The sequence below is a fragment of the Pseudorasbora parva genome, chromosome 1 (genome assembly GCF_024679245.1).
Source record: "Pseudorasbora parva isolate DD20220531a chromosome 1, ASM2467924v1, whole genome shotgun sequence".
Classification (NCBI taxonomy): domain Eukaryota; kingdom Metazoa; phylum Chordata; class Actinopteri; order Cypriniformes; family Gobionidae; genus Pseudorasbora; species Pseudorasbora parva.
The window spans coordinates 38729407-38755456 of NC_090172.1; the positions used below are offsets into that span (position 1 = coordinate 38729407).

Consider the following 26050-nt stretch of genomic DNA (forward strand, 5'->3'; position numbering starts at 1 on the left):
GGTTTTGCCTTTGCCATGCAGTTCAGAGCATATGCAGTTAGTCTATATAAAAAAGTTATACTATTTTGTCTAAATAAAATAAAAATAAAATCAATGATTAATGTGGTTAGGGGAGAATGGATTACAGTGCATAAAAATAATAATAAAAACAAAACAGGAATACACCAATTTTAAAATTCCGTCCAATAAAAATATGCCAATAATTATTAGGGCCAGAGCACTGCTGGTGTCAGGACTCTATTGGAATTGTTCGTTCTATTCTTCTTCTCCGAAATGAAATGCATTTTTGAGGGCCTAAACAATGCTCAAATGTATGAAACAGATTAGTCAGAAGTTGTGAAAATGTACGTCTGATGGGTATTTCTGGGGGGTATTTCATGCATACTGAGCTTTTTACACTGTTAAAGACTTGGAGTCCTAGGCAAAACATGGACAAAGTCTCAAAAAAAATAAGTTGGACATTTAATGGAGTATTTCTAGACTGTAAAAAAAGGCACATTTTTAACATTTGCAGTACAATCGACTTGGAAGTCATTTCAACTTAAATTATGTTAAACTGACTTTAAAAAATTAGTTACATCTTGTATAACTAATAAAAAAAGTTTAACATTTCTTAACCTATTTTGATGAGTTAAAACAATGTAAAAACATATGTTGTCATAACTTATTGAACATATAATTTTTTACAGTGTATGCTTTGCTTACGTTGTATGAGTGCCCACTACAGCAGAACCTTAACAATGGACTGAACTGGAACGTCCTAAGCCCTTGATCACTTGGAATACATTTTGGATATGATTTATTTTATTATTTTTTTTCCTTTACAAAATTGTTAATTTGTTATAAATTGTTATAAATGAAGCTGCCTGAAGAGTACATATGAAGTAGACTTGCTCCCTTGGTCAAAATTGAGGGAGCAAGGATCTGTCCAGATAAACTTCCCTTGTCCACTTCACGCAGAGGAATGCACTTCAAAATGGCGACGAGGATTCCCCCAAGGGGAAGTGCTTAGGGAATTTCGCAAGTGTGTTTCTATGGCTGTGTCCAAAAACCTAGTCAGCTGACTCATTGCCTTGCTGCCTTATGAAGCAATGGCTTGTAAGGCAGCGTTTTGTGCGTGAAGGCATTTTACAAAATTAATTTCGGACAGACATCTGAGGCAGTTTAACAGTTCAATGATCTGCAGCAAAATAGAGAGCGCTTTGGTCAGAACTAAACAAATATTTAATTACTACATTAGTAATTTCTTGCTAGAAATGACATCAGGAGTGAAAGATATTAATAATAAAATAAAATAAAATAAACATATCTTTACACACAATTTGACCAGCAAATGTAACTTTTGGATGCCATCTTTTCAGTGGTGGAATGTAACGAAGTACAAATACTTCGTTACTTTACTTAAGTACATTTTTCACGTATCTGTACTTTACTTAAGTAGAATCAATAGTGCATTTTGATACTACTACATTTTGCAGCAAATATTTTACTTTCTACTCCACTACATTTCTACAAAGTTTCGTTACATTTTCGTTACATTTTGGGATCAGTTTCAGGGCTTGAGATTAAGGTTTGTTCGGCTAATTAATGGATAATAATAGGCTAATGTATGAACTGACCGTTGCGCTGTTGACAATCGCGCAGACTCTCAAGGAAAAATGGAAACAAAACCAAAGCTGCTCATACAGAGAAACTCAGTAACATACTGCAGTAAATATTCAAAATGTGAAGGTTTTTATATTTTATAACATATAATACAGTTAAAAAACATCACATGACACAACCAAGAGTGCTTGTGGCAAGGGGGGCGTGGTTCAGCGAGGTCTGCAGCGGGAGAGAGAGCCGCGGGACGAGCGGTAAGTGAGTGGGTTGGACGCAGATTGATAACACCTGTCTCTTATTCCAGTAATGGGCGTGGTGAGAGCTTAAAACGCTGGCAGAATCGGAAGCATGGGGGAGAGAGACGGACTGCTGACGCACCCCCTGAGACTCTGAGTTGACCCGGAAGCCGGAAGTGCCGAGACCCGGAAGTGAAACTGTTATTGAGTGAATGAAGAAAAGAGTCACACTGAAGTGTGCACGTTATTATTTGAGTTTTAATAAAAGACGTCAGCAGTCCAAAGCCGACCCCTTTGTCCTCTTCCTTCCTTCATCTACGAACTGTATTACAGTGCTGTTTTCCTGAATACCATCACGACTGAAAATGTGACACTGATTTCATGACAGTTCCATAAACAATTCATTAAAATTAGTCACTTACATTTTAGATGCAATATAAACTGCTTTTGCTCTATTACAGCAGCAAAAATATTTCCAAGATCAGATCGTATTTCCACATCAGAACCACAATGCATCTCACAGCAATAGTGTGTTAATGAATGATTCAGCATTTGAATGAATCGGTTGAATCAAAGATTCAATGACCTGTTCGTAAACGACTGCCTCATTCATGAACGAATCAGCCATTTGAACGAACCTACTCAATGACTCACTCATTAAGACCTGCCGCCACCTACTGGTAGTTTAGTTTCATGTTTAAACATTCTTTCCAACGTTTCTTATTGTATTAAAAATATATAGGCCTAGTTAAAACAAACTCATAACATTATTTAATGCAGTTGTAATTTGTCAGCGTAAATTATTTTATTTAACAACCCTATAGCGTTATTCTAATTTAATTTATTGATCAAATTGAAGAATATAAAAGGAAAGCTGAAGCATTTAGGATTAATCCTCATAAATATGAAGATTTAAATACATCAAAGCTGATGAAAATGTTATTTCTGAATATTGATATTTAACTCTGCAGATCACCCTGATATTGTGAGTCAGAATGTAAACTGGGCAACAGATGATAAGCACAATTAGCCTACATTAAGCCAAAACTAACTTAACTAAAACGCAACAGCCCTTACTGTTTTCTTCTTTGTATAGACCTTAAGAGAATAAATTGTTATACAAGTACTTTTACTTTTAATACTAAAAGTACATTTAAAATCAAGTACTTTTACTTTTAATACTAAAAGTACATTTAAAATCAAGTACTTTTTTACTTTTACTTAAGTAGGATTGTCGTTGTAGTACTTCTACTTTTACTTAAGTAAATATGGCTCTGAAAATAAATATGTTATTTGTACTTTTACTTAAGTACTGAGATTCAGTACTTCCTCCACCAATGCATCTTTTTACCCAGCTGGAGTGGAACGCAACACTGAGCCAGAGCAAATGCACAACCATTAACGCGCTTTGCTCAGCTTTAGGGAAGTCGTCAGCTGCGCTGCAGTCACAGGACTTTACCAAATCAACAATGTCACCAATTAAGTGTTTTTTTGGTTGTCAGGGCAAGACAGCTTTCCAAACAGCTTTAACTTGCTGGGACGATGGAGCTTTACGTTGATGGGACAATGGATGGAGTTTATTTTTCCAGAGCAGCAGCGGTGCAAGTGTTTTTGTTTGTTCCCTGAATTTTGCGACTGTTTTTATAGACGAGGCCCAGTTCAACACCGGATTTGTAGCTAAAAGATGGAGCGGCCCCAACGATGAAGGTTCACACTCGGGCGTTGAGCAAAACTTCTTGTTATCTATCACGTAAGTGCCCATCACTAAACAACACGATCACGTATAGTTAATTTATCAATGGATCATGCAATGTTATTTCATATTGAACCTAGAGGATGTTTAAATAAAATTAGCTTCTTCATTCAAATACGCTACTATTCGATTTTTTTATGTAAACATACACTAACCGCTCCACTTGCTACTGCTAACGTTAAATCGCATACAGTAGTCCATAAACCAAATCATCTCATCGTAAACCATGAGTAACCACACACAAATGTTGTAAAAACTTGTGCATGACGAGCTGCTAAGCAAATACAGTTTTAGTAAGTTAGGCTAACGTTACATAGGCATCCTGCTGTAAGCATTGCTTCCGCTCCTGTTTATTTTATAAATATGGTAAAACTAAACACTTTTCGGAGATATACAGGATACAATACTACTCTATAGGTACTCAAAATTGGCATGAGATTGACTTTAACTGAGTGTTTTACCCCCTTTAAGTGTATTAGAGGATGGCAATAATAAAATGTAAAAAATAGAGGAAAATAGCTTGTACAATTAAGTGTCCAAAATTGACGAGAGTAATAAATAAATAAATAAAAATCCATAATACAGGCAGATAGCCAATAAGTTATCAATATATTGTTTATCCCCTATAATGACACATGCACTGCTAAAGGAGCTGACATACAAATATTGTGTGAATGAAGTCCAACCTTTCCGTTTGTGCGTTTGGCTAATAGACGGAGAAAGAAAAATGAAAACCTCTAGCTTGGTCCTGAAAAATTCACCTTCACTTTTTTACGTTGGCTACCACACACCACACTCATCCTTTTTTAGTTCCGTTTTTCATTCTACTTCTCCAGAAATTAACCTTCAACCACAATTACACATTTAACACTTCACCTTAAAAACAATTACCGGCTCAAACAGATCCGGCTTCAGTCTGTATTAATTGCAGTTTGAAGCAAGATGTCAGTGAGTATGGATTTTCTGCCAGCAGGAATGTGTGTAACTGTCCCTCTCCTCCAGCGGAGAGGATCTCTCTCTGAATTATTCATCATGGCTACGAGGCAGGACGGCAGGCCAACACTAAGGATTTAACTGCATTTATGTTTCCCTCTGAAATTAGGCTCTCGACTACACAACAATGTGAACAGAAGCAGACTGTGAATGACAAAAACACTCGCAAAGGATTTCACAGAAATGTCATGATTCAATAAAACTTTAACTGAAAACAATAGTCACATTACAAAGGGCTGCCATGGAATCGTAAACCAGAAGGGGGAAAGAGAAGGTGAATTATAATAAGTTGTTTGTGAGCAAGTATGCGTGCATGTGTTTTGTCTGTCTGCTCCTCTGTACTTCACATCAGTGACCTCTCACCTCACCAGCACTTTGGAGAGCAAAATGTGAAAGTCCTCTGAGCGTCACCCAGTCTCTTTAGCTCATCACATCACTCTCTCTGTATCCCTGCCAAAGAACTCTCTGAAACAGCATCCAAACACAATCCATACAGATATCTCATGGAAGCGGGAAAAAAATGGCATTAACTCTCTGTTTGAAAAAGGCAAATTGTTTGGATACAAATCCTAATATTTTCTTATACCCTATTTCATATCTCTTCCAAATGCCTGCCAGTTGCCTAAAAATACTCATAAAAAGTAAACGCATTACATAAAAGTGGACTAACTTTAAAAGGATAAAAAATAGTATATTGAATTTTTAACACCATGTTAGCATTGGGAATATTTACAAAGGTAAACAGCACAATTTATTCAATTTAAAATATTTCATGCAAAAATGTATATTCTGTAATGATTTTCCTTCTAATAAGGAATACAAAAGATTATATTTTGAAGAATGATTCAGCTGCTTGTCCATATTACAAAAGGGGTCAAAAATATTCAAGTCCTCAAAAAAGGACCAAAAAAAAGCATTAAATGAATCAAATGTATGGCTCAGCTGGTAAAGTCTTCTGAATTAAAACAATCACTCTGTGAGATTAACAAATAGAAATGTAATTCTTTACGCACTCTCAAATTAATTTGTCAACCAAAACACCCATATACAGACTCTATATAAAATATGGTGACAAAAAGTCAAATGTGTAGGAAACTATGAGGTTTGACAATTACAATATTTGATATAATATTTGAATGATATTTGACGTTGACGTTAATATGGATAAAAACATTTTTTGAAATATCTTATTTTGTGTTTATCAAAATAAAGAAAGTCATATAGAAATGGAACGACATGAGAGTGAGTAAAGTATGACAATTTTCAATTCTGGGAGAAACTGTCCCTTTAAGAAAATGTCCTTGACAGCATCTACAGGCTTGTTCATACCAAGAACAATAAACAATATTAAAGTCCACTCTACACCTGCACTTTACATGCTCTAGCTCTTTAAAATTGTGTGGATTTTGATTGGCTCTAAATGATTATCATTTATCAACGATTATCATATTATCATAACAATCGTTATTGTTATAACTGTGGTGTGGACTATATATTCTCATAGAATTAGAACTATCATTACAACTTTGTAGTTATTGTTAACGTCATTGGTGTGAATCCAGTGAAAAAAAAATAGTGTTAGTCTCAGATATCTATATACGAGTAATTATTATTTTTATTTTTTAAACATAAAGATACATGGAATTACCCTAATAATTTATTTTAATAAAGCTAAATATAATTAGTATAGACTGACTGTAACACAAAAATTGTGGCATTTCCAGAAGAAGATGAAAAAAAAGCATTCATTTACTTTTGATCATGGGTCAAAATGATTTTTCATCCAATTATGCAAATTTCTAGGGCCATTTTCGATAATTCTCCTCAACAAAAATTTGGCGTATGCAACATGGTATGTACTGCATATGTAGAAATACAGACATAAATAAATTACATTAGCCATACACTCTCTTTTGACATTCTCCTTCTCCATTTTTTTTAACAACCACAAGATCTTAGATCTAAGAGAATCAAACTGTGGCCTCTCCCACAAACAACAGCTCTGAGCAAGTTTACCTGTTTTCCCTTCGCTGTAATCCACTCTTTTATTTCATCTCTCCTGTAGCTGTTTATTTGGGGCAGCAGTCTCTCCTGGCGGTGGGCTGAGCCGGAGCGCTGCCTGCAGGGATGAGAGAGAGCTGTGGTTCATGTCAAATGGGACCCCTCATCCACACACCCCGAGAAAAGCCGCATGCATCTCCAAACCTTAGTATTTTGTCTGAAACTGATGTCTACACATGTTAACGACGTTTCAGGGAGAAGAAAGGATGGAAAGAAAGGATGGAGGGTGAAGGAATGCGCAGAGGGAGCGAGAAGGTGGATACTCGTATTTGAACATTACTGTCTCTGTTGTCTGCTACATATTGCAGCTCTGCCTTTAGCCCAGGAGACCTCAGATTTAAAAAAAAAAAGACAGAAATCATAAACAAACATACACAGGCACGCTAACAAACCTGGATGGCAAAAGAGATGAAAGACGGCGAGCTAGAAGTGGGGAAAAGGGGGCTTTGAGGATGAGCGGAGGTGGAATATCGATCAGCCATTGACAAACACAATAGAAATTTTATATGTGATGTGAGAGCTACATCCATAATTTATCAGAGGGCAAATGGGGGGGGGGGGGTGTATTGATCAGAGATAAGAAGTCTAGAGGAACACTGGGGACACCAAGAGAGCCAGCATGAGAAAGCCATTAAGGATGGCAATGTTACCAGACACGGAGAGGAGGAGGAGGAGGAGGAGAAGGAGGAGGAGGAAGATGGGGGGGGTTGAAAAAGTGAAGAAAAGACAAACAGAAAAGCCAGAGAGGAAGAGAAAGTAGACAAAAAGACAGAGGAAGGAGAGCGCTGTCATACTAGCCCAGCCCCCACCCCTCTTTCCTCTGCCGCCCGTCGGATCAATACTACCATGTCAAAACATAAAATGCATGCTTTTGCTCTTAAGTAAAAGGTGTCTAAGATTTTTAAAAGCATTGATTCAGGACGGGTCAATGAAAATCAGGGCAGATTTTCCTGTGCAAAGAGGGGTAATAACACTCAGCTGATAATAGCACAACAGAAAGTACTCGGGCATGTCAGGCAGGGGAGAGCGCTGGCCAGATTGCCCAGAGAGGACAGCTCAATGCAGGGTCAAGGATTCAGCCCACGCTCCCGTCCTCTGCGTGAAGAAAGAGCCGTGTCCAGAGTGTAGAGAGAGTGTAGCAAGAGAGAGAGATAGAGAGCTAGAGATTGAGGATGGGGTGGTTGGGTGGGGACTTTGCACAGGTGTCACAGAGAGCTGGAGGAAGAGAGAAAGACCATTTTACACATTAAAGTAAAGGCCTGTCTAGACACCAGCTCTGCCTCTAGAGACTCCCTAAATGAATTAAGTCTCTGCCTTTCTCCTTTTCACTGGGAGAAACGTAGGCTACATATAGATGGAAGGGGGAAAATAATTCCCTTTGAGTGGATCAAAGAAGTTTGGTGGAGTATTAAACAGGAGAGGGAGCTAAATTCAACTTGTTTATATGTTCAGATTGGATTCAAGCAAGCGATACCCATTTATTCAAGTCCAGGAGGGAGAGAGAGAGGGAGAGGGGAGGGAGAGAGAGAGAGAGAGAGAGAGGAGAGAGAGAGAGAGAGAGAGAGAGAGAGAGAGAGTGAGAGAGAGAGAGTGAGAGAGAGAGAGTGAGAGAGAGAGAGAGAGAGAGAGAGAGAGAGAGAGAGAGAGAGAGAGAGAGAGAGAGAGAGAGAGAGAGAGAGAGAGAGAGAGAGAGAGAGAGAGAGAGAGAGAGAGAGAGAGAGAGTGTAAACTTTTTCCTCACATTTTCGGCACTGATTTTAGGGGGAATATCTGCTAAATTGATCATATATAAAGTGTGTTAAATAGAGCTTTTATTGCTCATTCAAATTTAGCCCAACGATTTAATAATCATGCAAGGGGTGAGCAATGTAGACACCTTTGAAGTTATTTTAAATCTATATCATGTCGGCTTGGTACCATGCAGACTTTGGCTTTCTCCTCAAATATCATTCACTGGCATCACCTGCTGTTTTCACTGCCCTCTTACCCAGATCAAGTAGCACAGACTCAATACTATCGGACATAGGACAAGACCTTCATGTACTGCTGTATGTATTGCTTCTGCATAAACTGATACTGCAAATGTAGCACATACACTCCACTATCCATTCCTTTATTCTTTGAATAGAAAATTATATATACCCAATCCCACAATTTCTAAATAGTAGAACAACTCTCACCCATGGGGTTATTTAGTTAGCATTCCTTCGTTAAGGCTCAGTAACTTACTGAAAACACACACACACAAATACAGCGATGCAAAAAGATTAAGAAAACGTGATAATATGAACAAGATTATGTCCGAAATTACATCTCACCCATATGTTGTCTGATAGTTGTTTGAAATATATTAGGGCATTTCAGGCTTTTATCTAAACAGCAGGTTTTTCTATTGAAGGCATTTTTCTATTGAAGTCCCAGTGAACTGGAATTATCAATTGAGGTTTTTTTTTCAATGCTGTGACGTATTTCCAAGTGAAACAGAATATTGAATTAAGGGCAGTGTTTTACTTCAGCGTTCCTCTTCTCCATCTCTCACTCATAGCAGACTAACAATTGGAGGGGAGTGGGTAAGCATTTTCAAACCCAAGCTGTCAAACTGCTGTCATCTGAGAAGGAACACCATTTCCAGACCGGAAGTTACTTTTCAGATTTTGATAAAAAAAATTCTGTGTATTAACTTGCACGGATTAATTGTTCACCGTAACAATTAATGTTTACAATTAATCATTATGTGCTAACAAAGTAAATAGGGTACATTTTGATTTCATGAGGACTTTAAAATATCTGACTTTTTAAAATGATTAACATTGCAAATATATTATAGTAGATGCTTTTTTTCATACTAATATTTGTATAAACATTTTAAAGATATTTTTAATATACATTTTAAATACATTTTTACAAAAATATAATGTTTTACATAGATAAATCAAAGGTGTACGAATACATCCAGGAAGGCCCATGACAGCAGTCACTGAGATGAATGGGAACGCAAACCTTCTTGGTTCCACCGCACACTTGAATCAGCTTAACTTGCCATGTAGAAACACAAACCCAAACAGAGAGACAGGCCCAGTAAAGAAGCAGAGAGAAAAACACAATTATGTCTCATAAACAGAAACAAATCTCGCATTTGCCACATGAAGCACATGCCAGTGTAGACACATATGAGTTTTATTCTTCGGCTACTTAGCTATGCACCCACAAGTGTGGATTTACAGATGATGGGAATAGAAGTGATTAGCCAAAGCTGGGGTGCATGTAGAAGAGCACCAGGGCTGCTTCCCGCACCGGGATAATGAATGACATTTGTGAGCTACAATAAAATAAACCGTGGTGGTGAGTCCTCTGTTCCACTGGTTCTATTTCCAAAGTGAACTTGCAAACTTGAAGACAAACTGAGTGGCTATCCCACAAGAGCATTTTTTTTCCTTTGGTAGGGAGTTTTTCTTTGAGTTTTTTGCCAATACATTTCGATCACTTTATTAATGTGCAACGTGATGTCTATAGCATATTCTATTCACAAAAGAAATGTACAGCAGAGTCTTTCCCATATTTGCAGCATCATTTTTTACAGAATACATACAGATTTACATGTAAAAGTACTGCACTGTGCTACTTGATCTAGGCAAGAGGACAGTGATAACAGCAGCCAATGCCATATTTGAGGAGAAACCTGAAGATAAGGTCATAGAGATAGAAATTGATAGGGCCACTGTCCTGCAGAGTTCAGCTCCAACCCTAAATAAACTCAACAGCAAATCAAACTCTTACTAGGCATAGTAGAAACAAAGCCACTGGAAGCCAAGCCTGTAAGCTTTAGCCAAAAAAGTATAACAGATTATGCTAACACTAGTTCGCAGGGAAGGAGACCTTTTTTTGGAAATAGCTTATCCTGATGTCCCAAGTGGACAGCCAGACCTTCTGTCCTGGCTGGAAGGTGGGGGTGTCGGACCTCCGAAGGTCGGCTGCATCTTGCGCCTGCACAAGGCTCGCTGGAGTTGGTGGTGTGCTGAGTCCCAGACCCTCTCGCTCTCCCGGAACCACAATCTGTGGGGGGTATCCTGAAGACAGACTCACGGTCACACCTAGGAGCGTGAAGAAAGCCTTCCATACCCGGGAAGTGAACTGTGGGCCTCGATCCGACACCATGTCTTCAGGAATCCCATAATATCGGACGATGGCGTGGAATAGTACCTCTGCTGTCTCTAGGCCTATGGGCAGGCCCCTCAGAGGGATAAGATGACAGAACTTAGAAAAACGGTCCACTACTACTAGGATGCAGGTATTACCATCGGAGACGGGAAGGTCAGTGATGAAATCCTAAAGGGAGGATTTCCTACAGGGAGGGGCCGGGAGCTCTTGGACATGGTGCACTCCCGACACCCTCTCACGTACCTTCTGACATCACCTCCCATGTTGGGCCACCAGAAGCGATCTCGCAGCAACGAGAGGGTTTCATTGACCCCATGGTGGCCAGTGCCCAATGAAGTGTGAGCGGAGTGAATGAGGGGGGTTCGCCGTGCTCGTGGCATGTAGTGGAGGTAAGGGGGACAGCCCGACGGGGCGTTGGTGGAGGCATTGGAGGAAGGCAAGGTATCCTCGGACCAGGAAATGGGACTCATGAAAAGCTTACTGGGTAGGATGGGTTCGGTGTGCACGGGGTGCTCCTCTGAAGTGTACAGGCATGAGAGAGCATCCGCCTTCACTTTCTTGGGGCCCGGACGGTAGGAGATGGTAAAGTTAAACCGGGTAAAGAAGAGAGCCAAACGGTCTTGGCGTGGGTTCAGTCGCTTGGTGTCTCTCAGATATTCTAGATTTTCCTGGTGAGGACCAGGAAAGGGTGTTGGGCGCTCTCCAACCAAAGTCTCCACTCCTCTAGGGCGAGCTTGATGGCCAGTAACTTTCCCGATTCAAGGTTGAACTCCGCCGGGCTGAACTTCCGGGAGAAGAAGGCGCATGGATGGAGCTTACTTGGCGTCCCCTGCTGCTGCGACAACACTGTTCCCGCTCCGGTGGTGGAGGCGTCCACTTCCACGATGAAGGGCTTGCTGGGGTCGGGATGGACCAGGAGGGGAGCGGTGGTGAAGGCTTCTTTGAGGGTGTTGACGGTCTTCCACTCGTCCCCCTCACGTATTCGGATGAGGTTGTACGCGCTGCGGAGGTCCAACTTGGTGAAGACAGTGGCACCCCGGAGATGTTCTAGCACGGATGGGACGAGAAGAAGGGGAAATCTGAACTTAACTGTTATTTTATTCCGAGCTCGGTAATCGAAGCAGGGCCGCAAGCCTCCATCCTTCTTGGCAACAAAGAAAAAGCTGGAAGCAGCAGGGGACGTGGATGGTCGAATGTAGCCCTGGTCGAGTGCTTCCTTGATGTAATTCTCCATGGCCTTCTCCTCCGGTAGGGAAAGGGGATAAATCTTTCCCCTGGGCACTGGCTCACCCGGAAGCAGGTCGATGGCGCAGTCCCATGGCCGGTGGGGAGGCAGCTTGGAAGCCCGGTGAGGACAGACGACATCTTGGAAGTCTGAATAACAGTCGGGAATGTAAACAGATCGCTGATCCACGGGGCTTTCTACAGAGGTGGCACAGACAGCGATTTTTCTGGAATGAGACGAAATTGAGACAGGCAGAGCAGAAAGACATCCATTAAAACAACTTTCTCCCCATTTGAGGACCTCACCGGACTTCCACGAGATGACAGGACTGTGCTGCTCCAACCACGGACGCCCTAGTACCACGTCAGCGGTGGATTCCTCCAGAACCAGTAAATGAGGGTGTGTTCACACTTGTCATGTTTGGTTCGATTAAAACGAACCCTGGTGCGATTGCTCATTTAGTGCGGTTCATTTGAACATATGTGAACGCTGCCATCCGAACCCTGGTGTGCACTAAACAAGCGGACCGAGACCGCTAAAAAGATGGGTCTCGGTCCGCTTCCAAACGAACTCTGGTGCGGTTTGATTGATATATGAATGCAACACGGACCAAAGACATGTAAACGGACCAAAAACCGGACGTAATGTCATAAGATGCAACGCATAGTCAGCTGATTTGAAGACGCGGAAAGATCAGTGTATCCAAAATGAATAATGTACGTTAGAGGGCAAACGTAGAGCAACAAGGAAGTGCCTCATTAATATTTGGTCTGACGAGCATGTTTCGTAAATGCTAGAAGAAACGCACACAAAAAGCATACCTGGTTCTTCTCATGAAAGGACCCGTGTTGCCCATTAGTCGGTACAGACGACAGAACTGCGCCATCTCTTTTGCATAAGAGACGGCTGTCTCTTTTCTGCATACAACAGAGGAAATGCTGCTGCTGTTTTGAATGTTTTGAACATTTTATGAGCTCTTCATGAGTTCTCAACGGGTAAAAATAATGCCATATGTACACGCATAAAATGATTGCGTTTAATCCAGCACACAGCATTGTTTTGAACATTTTATGAGCTCTTCATGAGTTCTCAGCTGGTAAAAATAATGCCATATGTAGCCTATATGCATAAAATGATCGCGTTTAATGCAGCACACAGCATTGTTTTGAATGTTCGGTAGGCAAGCTCCTACGTCATATAAGCCGATCAATCAGGTTGTGACCATCTCCCTATGCCTTTGGTTCAGTAACTTTAGGTTCGCTGTTAAAAATGCCAGTGTGAACGCTAAGCGGACCAGGACTATATGTTTTGTTTTTTGGTTCGGACCAAACGAACCAAACTAACCGAACTACAAGTGTAAACGCACCCTAAGTCTCTTCCACGTGAAAAAGCCCAACCTGAAGCTTCAATGGACCAGCCAGGAGGCTGACGTACCGTCTGCTTAACGGCTTGCCGGTGATGGACTCAATTTGAAAGTTTGTCGGGGTACGGGTCGTTGGGAGGCGGAGCTGACGACAGAGGGCGCCAAAGATGAAGTTCCCAGCGGAACCGGAATCGAGGAGGGCTCTTATATGTAGCTGGACAGATCACACTCACCAAAGGCCTGGATGGACGTGTAGGACACTTGGAGATGTAATGGTCGGCAGCCCCACAGTATAAGCACAGGCCGTTTGCCAACCGTCTTCTCCGTTCCGCTGGGGTTAATCGGTGATGGTCCAGTTGCATGGGTTCGTGGACTGGTTCTGAAGGGCTGATGGGCTCTGTTCGACGGAGGTACGGCAGGCTCAGACACTGGTCCTGGTGCTCTTCGAGGCACGCATGCATACGGGTGGCGAACCGGATGGAGAGTTGGATGAAACCTTCAAGCCCGATGGAATCCTCGTATGCAGCGAGATGCAACCGCACACGGGGATCTAATCCTTGCCGATAGGTGGTCAAAAGGGCTCGTTCATTTCATCCGCTGGCGGTTGCCAATGTGCGAGACTGCGAGGCATACTCATGTACAGACATATTGTTTTGTTGCTCACCAACCGAAGAATCCCATGCTGGGTTACCGAATTCTTCCTTGAAGTGAGCCGTAAAGCTGGAGAGGGAATCGAGACTCTCATTTTCTTGAGCATACAAGGTTTCCACCCATCGTAGTGCCTTGCCGCTCAGCTGGGAGATGATGAAAGGCACTCATGTTCGCTCAGTAGGGAATAGGTGCAGTTGCATCTCCAGGACCAGCGAGCACTGCAGAAGAATACCGTTTGCAGTCCTCCGCCGATCCAGAGAAGGGAGCTGGTTTGGCCATTGGACTGGCGATCAGCGGTGCTGAGGCAGGTGTGCTGGCGGTTGCGGAAGCGGGCGCCGGTGGAGGTGAGGGCAGCGAGCGGCGCACCGCATCCACCAGCTCCTGGAAGGGATCTGGGGAACTCATCTGGTGCTCGTAGTGTCGGTGTGGTCTTCTGTCACGGGTACAGAGACTGCAGGAGACAAAGGTGTTAGTTAGCTAAGTTTATTGAGCACCAGAGAGTGAAACTGAAGTGAAGTGCAGGTGGGCAGGTGAATGTGAGTTTTCGGGAGGGTAGTGGGAATCGTTGGAGAGATCGCTGGAGATAATCAATGGAGACTTTGCTGGAGAGTTCGCTGGAGACACACACACCAGACAGGGAAACACAAGGAGATTCTGACAAGAGACATAGAAGATCACAGGGATACTTCGAGTGAGTCCTGAGGTAAAGCAAAGAGCGTTAGTACCTTCTCATAGACGAGACTGGACAGTGACTGATGGGGTGTGTGTGTCTTTTGTGCTCTGGTAGATTGGGATAGTGATGAGGATCAGGTGTGCGTGATTAGAATTCGGGAGAGGGTGTGTGTTGTGAGTGGGTGACGTTGGAGCCTGGCGTGTCTGTGACACTAGATTTTACGCCACACAATTAAACCACACACTCCTTGTAATAAGACAAGACCTTCTGTTTATACGGTGCTTTAAACTGATGAATACTGTTACATTGTTTATGTTCGAGCCCCATATTCCATAACTTAACTCCACATACAGACACAGAAACTTTTTTATACCATACAGAACTATATAACTATACTATAACTGCTCTCTCTGTGTGAATAACCTTTGTATGTTAGCAGGTAATAAGTTAAAAAAAAATAAAAAAAATGCTTTAAATCAAAATTGTGCTGTATTAAATTTAACAAGGTCATATATTTTTAATATTTTTAATAAAATTTAAAAAAAAGTGAATTAGAGTGTTCTAAGTATTCGGCCTTGAGTATGGTACGTATAGCCCTTTTTTGTAAGATAAATAGTGATTGTATTACGTTTGTATAATTATTTCCCCATACTTCCACGCAGTAAGGTAAGTACAGGAGAATCAGGGAACAGTACAACAGTACAAGGTTTTACCAGTTCTGATATTACTTGAATTGTAATGATTACTATTCCCTCATCAGGTGAATGTATATTAATAATGTGGCAAATTTCCACACACAATTACTACATTGAGAAAGCTTTATGTAATCATGTCTGTCGGATATAATCAAACTATCTCTATCTGAATTATCACAATTACATTGATGTAATGTAATTTTCTGCATGTATACGACACTGATATTATGCATTTTAATAAATAAAGAAAAAAATGTATTATTGTGTTGTATGTTATTTAATTTAAAAAAATATATATAAAAAAAATTGTTCTTTCTATCACTGCCAGGTTAGTCTTGTATTATAATGATTTATGACTGATATGTGCCTGTGATGATATAACGCTTTTTAATGAATGAAAAAAAAAATGCATACACATCATTTTAATTAATTAAATATGTATACTTGAATATAGATAGGGACTGATCGCGACACACATTTTGACTTAAACCAGAGACTAACCTTTCTACTCGAAATTGTGATGACCAACCAGGTCTTCTGGTCTAACTCCTGTCATTGTGTCTTCATTGTGACAGGCCCTTGGGAGGAGGGTATCGAGGAGGCTTATGAAAGGAAGAAGCTGCGGTATGCCACACTGGCAGCTGAAGCAGAGAAGCGGGGTGGTGGTGAAGGTGCATCAGTGGAGGTGGGCTACAGGGGCTTTGTCGCCAGTTCCACCAGAAGGCTGCTGAAGGAAGTGGGTATCAGAGGACAGGCCCAGCGGAAAGTAATTAAAGAATTTGCCACTGTCGCCAAAGGAACTGGCTGTGGCTGAAAAGAAAGGCGACAGTGTGGGCTGCCAAATTATCAATATAGTCACCATGCGACACACACCCAGGTCTGATCAGCCTGTGGTGGGCTTGCCTCTGCTGAGGATGTCTTCTGAAAAAAGGCTGAAACATCCAGTGAATCGGTGGTACACAACTGCTCAACCAACCAAAGAAGATTCCTTCAATATGAACTTTGGTAGTGCTGAATCGTTAGGGATTGTAATATCTAGTCCCAGTAAACAAAATATAAAATTAATTAAATTACAGTTATGATTTTAGTGTGCTCTTAAATGTAGTTTTAATCGCCCTGCAGTGACTTGTAGTTCGCAGCTAATAGAGATATTCACTCTTTCTTGACAAACAATGCAGTCCTACCGCACTTTTACTAGCGTTATAACACCAAATATAAAACATCTATTCACATGACTAACGCACTAATCAACAACAAATTGATTAACAAACTGTCACTGACTGTCCAAAAATATTTAACAGTGGGCACTGACATCACTGCCATTACACGATAGGCTGAGGTGCCTCATGTGATCCAAGTTAATCGTTAAATTTTCTCCAATGGTAAGAGATACAGAGTACAGTACAGTGTAATTCGTATTTGCTAGAAACCTCTAGGCAGGTGTGCTTACGCAAATTGGAGCTAAACTCTGAAGGACAGTGGCCCTCCAGGACTGAGTTTGGACACTCCTGGTCTACACCCACAGAATGCTGATGGACTAATTGCTTTATGTTTGTTTGTTGGGTAAGTCTTGCCCATCGACAAATAGGAAAAATGGGTTCATTGTTCAGGGACCTGGGCTGAGTCCAGTAACCAAAGGGGCTCTCTATGACCTCCTATGAGGTAATTTTGTTGCAGGTCTTGATTACAAGCGATGCCGACTTACAAAAGCTGAACAGCAGAACTGAAAATTAATTGAAATGCATTTTCAAATACAGAAGTTTTTGATTCCACATACACTGCTGGTCAAAAGTTTGGAATAATTAGGATTACATGTTTTTCTCTTACGCTCAACAAGGCTGCTGCTATTTGATTATTTGATACAGATAGGATGATATGATAACATATCCAGAATGAGGAATGAACCTATTGAAATAGAAATGGTATTTTAAATTGTAATATAATTTCATGATATTATTATTTTTAATGTATTTCTATCAATTAAATGTCATACCGGTGGGCCCTTTTTTCAAAAACGGTGAGTATTGTCACCGCGGATAGTGGTTAGCGCCTACATATAGCGAAACAGCACCTCCGGCGACCAGAGTTCGATTCCCAGCTCGAGATCCTTTGCCGATTCCGGCCAGATTGGACACCTCTGGTATAGACTTTCAAATTAGTCTAAAGTACTAAGCCTAGTCTCTCTTTTACTAGTTTTATATAAATTTGGCCTTCAAAGAATCTTTCTCTCCTTGTCTATAGATCCATTTTTATCTCTATGACCTTATCTTAGCATTTCTCCTTAACTATGGCATTGGCTGTTGTCATCTCTGCCCTCTTGCCCATTCCCCTCTCTCCCCCCCCCACGCTTTCCTGTCAAAATCTCTACCAACTTATCCAATAAAGGCACAAAAAGGCCAAAAACAACTTTAAAAAACGTAATGTGTATATAAATCAAAAAAAGCACAGCAGCGCAAAATGCTTTGTGTAAACCAGTCCTAAGCATATGCGTGTAGGCTACTGCAATTATGGATGCGTCACTGCATGAGAAATCAATGAACTACTACTGTTAGGTGGAAATTATTCAGGATTTAAGAACATAATCAAAGAACGTAACGAACATCCAACTCATTATACAATGCCTGACAACGGCTCAGGAAACCAGATCCTCAAATACATCCATATTAATATCGGTTCAGTCAGCCGTCATTGAGGATAATTGGCGTAAGTAGATAAAAGGGCCAGGCTGGCTGCTAACGCCCTCATAACTGCAGATGTTACTGAGCTGATTCAATCACAGCTCTAACAGATGTTTTTCGGCTGCCCCCTTTCATTACATCCCAGCATGTGTGGTGCACAAATCAAAGATTATTCGAGGAATTAGGATATGAAAAGCACGTTAGCTCAATTAAGGAAATTAAATAGTGTACATTAGACGTGGCTTGTTCCAGCAGTGGCACACATTAGGGCAACCAGAGTTAGGAGTAATAGAATCAAGTGAATCGTTCTCTAATTGAAATGCACTTAAAAAGGATCATGCTGACAAATGCGATTGTGTCGAGGCACCAGCGCGCATATACACACACTTAAACGTAAACACACGTAGAGACACACAGCTCCCATCCTCCCCCTCATTAAATCCGATCAAATTGAAATAGCGAGGGTCCTGACAGCAGAGCTGATAGAATCTGCAGGCAACGGCGCGTTCACTGAAACAGGTAATCAATTTAGAGCGAGCTCATCACCACCCTCAGAGGCCCCTTTTAAGAACACTTAAAGATCAGGAGAAATTAAAGGGGGACAGATAAGCAGGAATCATGGCCTTATCATCGGCTACGCTACGGGAGAAAAATTACTTCCTGTGAGGAGCGAAAAAGCAGAGGCCTCTGTGGCCCATAAACACAGGCTTAAAACAAGCACATGCACTTTCTTCATTCAGGATATCTTGTATACAGAAAATCAGCAGATGATGCCAAGGGATGCATTTTAGACATTTATAAGCGGACACACACAACATATCGTTATTATAATGGTTATTTGGCTATATTAGAGTCAAATAAAAATAATGTCATAACACTTTTAAAGTGACAGTACACCTAAAAAATTCCATTCTGCCATCAGTTACTCACCTTCATGTCTTTCCAAACCTGTATGACTTTTTTTCTTCTGTGTAACATCAATAGATTTCGAAGAATGTTGGTATACACACCATTTTGGTGACCATTAATTTCCATTGAATGGACAAGAAACAAACAAACAAACACTTAAATATGTTGCACAAAAGAAAGACAAACAGGTTTGAAACGGGTTGAAACTCCCAATTGAATGTAATCTTTAGCAAATCTCATAATGGATATAAATTTTTCAAACTGTGCACTACAATGTGGTGATACCTTATTTTAAAACCCCCTTCTTCTTTTTTTTTACTGTTAGTGAATTTTAACATTGGTGCATCACTACAGAAATTAAAAGGTGCATTGACCTAGTGCCCAAAAACTCCTTGTGCTGTCCTCTGGTTTTCTCCACGTATGAAAAGAACAGTCAAACAGACAAGTGTGTTGATAAATCACCTTGTGAAACAAAGAATCTATTCGCTGTTGGGTGCTCTGCCCTGATCTTTCCCACTGCTTCAGTCCAGACCTGTGAGTACAACAACAAACACAACTCCAAGGAGACTTGAACATCTCAATCAGCTGAATTACACTTGATAGATCCTGAGGCTGGTAGAAATAGAGTCCAGAACACTCACGCCGCCCTCACCGCACCTCATTCACAGCCTTATGGTTTAGACATATTTTTAATTACTACTTTATTAAAGTGATTTCCTTTCACACACACGCAACAAATAAATCATTAAATCAAATTATGAGATGACTATGTAGAACAATCATATATCCTCAATGATCATGGCATAAGGAGGCCTTGCGCTTAAAAAAGAAAAAGCATGCACACATGCTCACCACTAGAGGCACTCTTCAGCCCACTGACATTTCCTAAAAACAAACACTCACAGCATGTGACTATATGATGAACATGTATCTCAAACAAATGACTGTCAGTGTACAGTGTTTTTTTTTTTTCCATTAGATGTGCAGCAGAAAGCTTTCTATCTGTCTCTCCAAACCCCTTGACTCTAACTTTACCTTGTTTTAAGCAGTGAATAAGAGTGAGGTTTCCCACCAGATAGATGCTATTTAATGCATAAATACCGCCTGAGAATACTTCACCCAAAGTGCAGAAACTTCTTTCATTATGCATTAAATATGTTAAGATATTTAAGCGCTTTGTAGGCGTTAGCGCTCAACGTCCTGTGGTGTCATTCTGTGGCTATGATGGCAGGGGTTTAGTAATGTCTGTATTAGAGACTTGTCTTCTTAAAGCTACAGGGATTGTAGGGCACACATGCTCTTTTTTTTTTTTTGTGGGAATGATTGTCTGTGTGTGTGTGTGTGTGTGTGTGTGTGTGTGTGTGTGTGTGTGTGTGTGTGTGTGAGAGAGAGAGAGAGAGAGAGAGAGAGAGAGAGAGAGAGAGAGAGAGAGAGAGAGAGAGAGAGAGAGAGAGAGAGAGAGAGAAAGCAAGTGTATGTGTTTCAATTCTACATGTGCCATCTTCTCAGTGAGGAGTATTCTGAGCGTAATCCACAGATCAGAGCTAGTGCAGCAAGAGATTTGTGGGATATGTATACACACAACCTGTGGTTAGCTTGTTCCTGAGTGAAAAGAGAAGGCAAAGCCAGGAAAAACTGAGATGAAGATATTAAAGAGGTGTAATGGGTCTGTAAGAGGAAAAGTTTAAGATGTTTATAGAGAGACTTTAAATAAATCTACTCAAGGGGCTATGAATAAGGATGTCAACTATAACAGAAACATTGTGAATTTAAGCATGATGATTGATTAAAACAAATAAAAATAATAAGGCCCCACTTTATATTAGGTGGCCTTAAGTACTGTGTACTTACATCAAAAATAAGTACAATATACTTACTGTGTTCAAATTGTATTGAAAAACACCTTTGCTGATTTTGACGTGAGATACGGGTAGAGTTAGGGACAGGTGTGGTGGTGTGGGTAAGTTTAAGGGTAGGGTTAGGTGTAAGGGAAGTGCCAATCGTGTAATTACAAATGTAACTACAGAAATTAATTACAGACGTTTTAAATTTTTTTTAAATGTAAGTACAATGTAAAAACATGTATGTACACAATAAGTGCATTGTATCAAATGATTAATTAAAATGTTAGTACATAGTAGTTAAGGCCACCTAATATAAAGTGGGTCCAATTTTAATAATAATAATAATAATAATAATAATAATAATAATAATAATAGTAATAATAATAATCATCATTATCATCATCATGCAACTAAAAACAGGACAAACATCCATCAAATGTTATAAGTAGAAGTTATAAGGTATAAGTTTAAAAGTTTCAAGTGCTTCTTAAAAAAGTTATTTTGATTAAATGTTTTTTGAGCACCAACTAAGCATTACTGAATGATTTTTAAGGGATCGTGTGACACTGAAGTCTAGTAGTAATGGTGAAAATTCCGCTTTGCCATCACAGGAATAAAGTACGGTTTAAAATATATCTAAACAGAAAACAATTATTTTACATTGTAATAATATTTGACAATATTACAATTTTTACTGTATGTCTGAACAAATAAACAACAAATAAACGTTCACCTTGGTAAACTTCTTTCAAGAACTTAAAAAAAAAAAAAAAAAAAAAAAAACTTTTTTGGGCCAGGCCCCACCACTTTTCTTCATTCCAATTAGGGCTGAGCATTATAATGATATATATGGTATAAAACATCTATCGTTAGAGATTTTGCTATATCGTGTTTATTGCGGTGTGTAAGTATACAGTATAGCACTAATGCCAAGAGTGATGAAATGCATGAATGAGAAATATAAAGAGCATGCTTGATGTTAAAGAGTTATAAATGCAATATATCCTGAAAAGGAACTCAATGCGGTGCTCATGCAGAGAGAAAGCCGTGTCTCTCAGCATGCAGTCATAAATTCAGCTCTCTTTCATGTCTTATTGCATTTGAATGGTTGAATTCAAAATGCCCATCATGTGGAGTATTCATGTAAACACAGGTGATTTTGTCTCAAGTGACAGTAAAGAGTTGGGCATAAACCAAATGTGTATTAGTATAATGGATCTGTGCGTTTGGTCTTAAAGTGACAGCAGCTTAAACCTGCTGCTCTGTCATTCATGTGAATTTGAATTTGACTGAATAACTTTTTTTTACTTTAATAAAAACACATGTATATTTAATTAATGAGGTATATAATATTTTATTTTTACATTTGATTATAACATTGCTGTACTAATAACTACAATAAATAAACTTATTGTACCCGAAAAAACTTTAAATCATATTTTTGTTAAATTGTATTTGTCATATTGTTTGTAATTTGCTTTTTTTTTCTTATTTAGATAAAATAACACTAAAATAACTATATTGTGACATATATTGTTATTGTGGAATAAAATTTCTTATAGAATTTGGTCATATCACCCACCCCTAATTCCAATTAAACTTCCTGTGAGATGTGGCCAATGTAAAGTCACAAAGTGACAGTGCGTCAGTTCTTCAATTCTACATTTTGCTCAAACCTCAGAAAGGTGGTCCTCAAGCAGTCAGTAAACTGTTCAAGGAAATGAAACACATATATAATGATCAGATAAATTAGGCCTTTCTGTCTGGCTTGTGTGCCTGTGTACCTGTGAACAGACATCTCTTGTGTTCGTTTATTTTCTCTCAGTCTGACTGAAGTAAAACACAGCCTTTAATGTATCATTTTGTGTGAACACGGAGCCTGAATGAGAACACCCACACCTACATGCTCAGCCTCAATTGAAGGCTGCAGGATGCCATGCGGCTGCGTTTAAAGGCAGAGGCAGACTTTTGAAATCAATATTCTCAACTTGTTTTTATCTCACCAAATTAAAACCACCTTATGCAGAGTGCTTACACCATGCAAGTGAAGAGAAAAGGGGAGGCTACAGAGAAAGACAACAGACAGATGGAAAGGGGAGGTGAAATTATATTATGGCATATATTATAAACCAAAATAGATGGTGATGGGGTGTGTGTGTGTGTGTGTGTGTGTGTGTGTGTGTGTGTGGCCATGTTTTGTGACATATGAGGACACAAATGTGTATAATGACATGGGTATGACAGGTATTACAAAGAGAGGGTGAAATATGAGGACATTGGCCATGTCCACACTTTTCAAAATGCTTATAAATCATACAGGATGAGGTTTTTGAGAAAGTAAAAATGCAGAATGTTTCCTGTGATGGGTAGGTTTAGGGGCAGGGGCAGTGTAGGGGGATAGAAAATACAGTTTGTACGGTATAAAAACCATTACGCCTATGGAAAGTCCCCATAAGTCACAAAAACAAACGAGTGTGTGTCTGTGTGTGTGTGTGTGTGTGTGTGTGTGTGTGTGTGTGTGTGTGTGTGTGTGTGTGTGTGTGTGTGTGTGTGTGTGTGTGTGTACAGGTATATATTATATTAAAACTAGTACGCCTATGGAAAGTCCCCATAATCCACAAAAACACAACATGTGTGTATGTGTGTGTCCAACAAGCACTACCCATTTAATAATCGTGTTATTATTGCATTTTGACACAATACATTGTAGACAGAAAACAAGATATTACCCAACAAAATGAATATGCGAATGAAGGGCGAAACCTGAAATGCATTACAGACTGTATCCAAACCCAGGGTTTTCAATAATGTATTCTGTATAATCCCCTGTATCGCTAACTGAACTTCCTTTGTGCCTGGCTATGCATCTCTCTAAATCTAGCCAAAACATGGCCTTACACACATTTACCAATGTAGGACATGTAATTTACACAACCTTTCCAAACCACCCCAGACAAAAAGACACACAGAAATACTGACCATGTACAACTTAAAGCCTCAATTAAAGACATCAATATTGCATCTGCCCTGTTCTTCTGAGCCTCTCCTCCACCCATCCACACCCCACCTCCACATGGTGCCTGATATATTTAATTGTTGGCCCAAAGCAGTGAGACAGACAGCTCTCTGTTTGCTCAATAATGGATGGCCTCTTCACTAACTAAATATGGAAGTTGGCACCTTTGCACTCAATGCCTGAGTCTTGCCCTCGGTGAAATTGAAGGAAACCGACTAAGCACACACTCTCACTTCTGGGCAATGGAAGAAAGAAGAGTATTAATTGAAAAGCTCATAAGTGTAGGAGTTTTCCCGTTTCATTAACATTTTGCCACAAGGGAAAATCAATGTTGTCTTCAAATGGCCACCGAATTAAAATCCCTCCAAAGCAGGAGGTTTCGAGAGAGGTTGTAATGGCTTTGATTCTGGTGCATTTCTTAACATTTCTTTCATTATTTATGCCAGAGAGAACGAATGAGTCTTCGGAACCTTAGTTTTATAATTATTATTATTTTTCATCATGACATAATGGAAAGCTTTATGAAATTTAACCACTGAATGATTCTTATTGAGAAATTGTCTCCATCAACACCTTCAAACCAACCCATTTTCGCCTTCTATTTTTGTTTTTCTTTATGTTTTCTTTAGCTTTGCCAGGTTTGCACGCAAATGCAAAAAGCGGGTATTGGAATTATAATTGAGCGATTTTCTTTCAGCATCCCAAAGAGATCATCTCCTGTCATTTCTTATCTGCATAACATTATTTAAAATTTAATGTGATTGCATTAGGCTATAGGCTTCCTTCCTCCACCTTCCCCTGCTCAACCACGTCGACCTCCATGACTGGGACAAATCAACCCACCCTTTTTATTCCACATTAATTTCTTCCAATCCAATTTTCTCTCATAACCCTCTTCCATATCTCTAAACTCACTCCACACCCCAAATTGCACCACCCTTAAAAACCCAAGCCAGCAAATTCACTTATTCAACGGCCTATTCATTAGAGTGAATAATAAAGCCCTTCTTTAGCAATGCCACCATTTTTTGTCCACACCTCATTTTTCTAACCATAGTAGAGAAAATATTAGATCAACAAAAGTTACAACCAAATCTTTTTTTCTTCTTAGGCCCGTTCTTCTGAGGTAATGATCAATGTATGAACATCATAGAACAGCTGCCAAATCCCATCCAGGGCCAGAACTAGTATATCCTGATACACAACATGGTTTTTAGAAGTCGTTCTCTTCAGAAGGCTACACCTCAAAACATTTCCAAAGAACTGTTTCTGCTCTTGAGCTGGGTGTGCACCCCAGTGGTGTTGGACGGCCAGGAGGAAGTGTAAGCAGCTGATATTAACATCCATCTCAGGCGACCAATCAAAGATTGCATAAAGGTTTAAATGGGTCAGGTGTATTGTGATCTGATTAATCAAACTATTTTTGGTGGTTGTCAAATGGCTACATCACATCACATACATCACTTTTGTAGTGTAAACACACTATATCTGCTTGATTCTGGCAAAAATCGTAATCACGATTAATTCGGTCAATATAGAAATCATTATTATTTAACACGACTATTGGTGGGAGAAATGATCAAAGTCAGCATATGAGTCATTTTAAATGCCAGTGTAATTACACAAGTATTGTTTAGGGTGATGACCTGTCAAACTAATCCAGCCCCGAAGCGTGGGAGTTGCCAAATAAACACAACAGAATGAAAATACGAATTAAATAAACAGTGTTTTAGTGGTATTCAGAGAAGTAATATCCTATGAGAAAAAAAAACACCTAATCAAATGTAAGATAACACTGTATATAACACTGTCTTACTGTACATTAAATATAGATTCATGATTTTAAAGCTACCTGAGTTATTCATTCAAGATCAATGACGGATCATTAACTGTTTGATTATCATTAATGACAGATTGCAGAAGATGTCACTTTAAGAGCTGCACAGATCTAGTATACTGTTATACACGTGATTTCTTTATTTACACATTCGTGGTTTAGCAAAAGTAGATTGCATTTTACAACACCCATTTATTTGGATGTTAAGTTTGTGCTTTTGGGGGGGAACAAAAGTCTACTGCTCTGAAAGAAAAGCAAGGTGCGCTGGACAGAATGTGGTAGTGGCATAATAATTGTTTTACCTCGATTATCATGTGTTTGGAATGTGTCTGCTTTAGACCCATACACAGTGCATA

At 39.8% G+C, this 26050-nt stretch overlaps 1 long non-coding RNA gene across 1 annotated transcript in view; it reads right to left on the reverse strand.

Annotated features, from left to right (window-relative positions):
- The window catches only part of LOC137071977 (uncharacterized), a 91838-nt gene that overhangs the window by 43152 nt on the left and 22636 nt on the right, over window positions 1-26050 (reverse strand). The window contains exon 3 of the long non-coding RNA XR_010904568.1: window positions 6601-6703. This is a non-coding gene — a long non-coding RNA (uncharacterized lncRNA). The remainder of the gene's footprint in view (window positions 1-6600; window positions 6704-26050) is intronic.